The sequence below is a fragment of the Ananas comosus genome, linkage group 7, assembly GCF_001540865.1.
Source record: "Ananas comosus cultivar F153 linkage group 7, ASM154086v1, whole genome shotgun sequence".
NCBI lineage: Eukaryota > Viridiplantae > Streptophyta > Magnoliopsida > Poales > Bromeliaceae > Ananas > Ananas comosus.
The window spans coordinates 6913366-6916089 of record NC_033627.1 but is presented as its reverse complement, the minus strand read 5'-3'; positions in this window follow the sequence as shown (position 1 = coordinate 6916089).

Genomic DNA, 2724 nt, shown 5'->3' with positions numbered 1-2724 from the left:
TTTCGAACGAACACCCTATGAAATTCCTCAAAAATCATACCGAAAATAGGTAGAAAATACCTTAGATGAGGAAAAACTCTTCCAAACTCCCAATGGAGGTTAGGATGCTTCAATTCCAACCTAAAAGGAAGTTTTGGAACTATCAATTAAGCCTCAAAGGCTTAAACAAGAGAAAACCCAAATGTGTGATATACCGAAAATTCGAAAAATAAATATCGAACTTTAGTCAAATTGACCAAAGTGCGAGGATGGTACACTTCGAAAAGTCTGAAGGTGTTAAAATGATCAAAAGTGCGTTATGGGAGGTTTTCGAGAGCTAAAGAATCAAAAATCTGCAAACTGCAATTTTTGAGCTCTCGGGGACCGGTCCCTGGTAGGAGAGACCGGTTCCCGAACGCGTGAGAAATGAGAAAGGCCGAAAAATCGGCTAAGTCCTAGAAAACCAGTTCTCGGGAACCGGTCCCTGCAGGGAGAGACCGGTCCCCGAGAGACCGGTCCCTCTGGGGGAGAGACCGGTTGCGTCGCGCGTAGCCTTGGCTACCCGCGGGGAGAGCTCTCTGGGACCGGTCCCAAGTCGGGGAGACCGGTCCCCGAACCCGAAATCTGCCCAGTTTGGGCAGTTCAATAAAGTGAAAGCTGAGGGGTTTATTTGCAAAAGTGCAATATATGGGTTGTATTGTGAGGGGTTTTGGGATATTTCTCTCATTCTCTCCCTCACACTCCCTCTCTTCTTTCTTTCTCTCTCTAGAAGACAAGAAGGAGAAGAAGAAGACAAAGAAAAGAAGGAAAAGAAGAAGAAGAAAAGGAGAAAGAAGGTGAAGAGGAAGCAAAGGANGGGGTTTATTTGCAAAAGTGCAATATATGGGTTGTATTGTGAGGGGTTTTGGGATATTTCTCTCATTCTCTCCCTCACACTCCCTCTCTTCTTTCTTTCTCTCTCTAGAAGACAAGAAGGAGAAGAAGAAGACAAAGAAAAGAAGGAAAAGAAGAAGAAGAAAAGGAGAAAGAAGGTGAAGAGGAAGCAAAGGAGTGAAGCTATCTCCTTTTCTTCCCCTTTGGAGCAAGCTTAGAGGTAAGCTTGAACCCTAATCTTGGTAGAACTCAAACTAGGGTTTGGATTAAGTTTAGAGTGGTTTTTATGGAACCTATAGAGTGTTTGAAGCTATCTTTTGCTTCCTTTTGAGATCAAAACCATGGAATGGTGTGGAAGGTGAAGCTTGAAAGAGAGCTTCAATCCCTCTCATGGTAGAATCCAAACTAGAGTTTGGATTGAACTAAAGATGGTTTTTGTGGAGTCTCTAGAGTAGAATGAAACTTCTTTTGCTTCCCAATGAGATCAAACCCTAGGTTTGATATATGTTATGAGCTAGGGCACCCAAATTGGGCCTTTTGCTTACGAGGGTTCCAAAGTGAAATTGACCCTCTACAAACCAAATTAGGGGTATTTCCGACGCGTTGGTGCGGTCGGTTGAAGCAAACGAAAAGCCTACGCAAAGTTATGACCAAATAAGCCTAATTTGGCTTCGTTAACACGCAGGTAGCGAACCGGGTGTCTAAAAATCCTAAGAAAATCGTCGGAGCACCTTTAAGAACTTACGAGGTGGGTGGTGCTATCCAAACTTTTTGGAATTCCCTCTATGCCTAATGTGTCATTTAATTGAGCATTTATATATATGTTGTTGCATGCATTGTAGGGTAAAATGTGATGATAATTATGTAAATATTGTATGATGTGAATACACGTGCATTTCTAGTTGGTTGAGAACCTATAACACCCTATATATGCATGAGAGGTAATGTGAGAACCTAATGAGATAAAAGAACAAAGTGACACAAGAGCATAGATCGAGTGGCATTCGAAAGTATATAGTCGACACTAGAATTAGTGTGTGGCATTAAAGAATCAATGTGATGAAAAGAACAATGATAATGGTTAAAGTTAGTGCAAGGTGTGGCATAAAGAACGAGTAAAGTTAAAGAACAATTATTTCTAGAGTTAGCAAAATAAAGTGATGTAAAGAACACTAGAGTTAGTGTAAAGACAATGATTGAACTATATATCCTTAGAGTTAAGGATCGATCATACTTGCTATGAGTTCCGTGCTCGAGGGCGGTCGCTCCCCCTCGGACGATGCGCTCCGGAGTTTTTGCATCACGGGTTGGAGTAAACCCGATGACGATCTTAGCGGGAGGCAGCTGAGGGCGCGCGATGATGGGCTTAATGTGAGCAGTTAATGTGGCGAAACCCCCGGGTTAGCCGTGAGATTAAAGAACAAAGAATAAAAAATAAAGAACAAAGAGTAAAGAGAAAGAACAAAAGAACTTGCATAATCTGCATGAGTTTTATGTTGAGCATACTCCTTGCTTTATTGTTCAGGCATATTAGCATCATGTTATAGATTGGTTACTATATTTCTGCTTACCCTTTCTATTATGCCTGAGTTGGTCCTAGTGGGAAAGTCGGTGAGATTGGGGCCGAACCTATTGGGAACTTTGTTGTAGTTCTCACCCCACTATTCCACAGAGCCGGGACCGAGCGAGCCGGCGAGCGACCGTGGTAAAGGTATCGCACCGTAGACAGAGGCCACCAGAGTTGAGTCTGGTTTACATTTTGCTAATAGAGTACCCTATGTTCATCTTTTGTATTTGATGATTAATGATGTAAAGAAAAGAATGTAAAGCTCTCTCTTGAGGTAAATGTGATGTACGAAAGAAATGATGAAA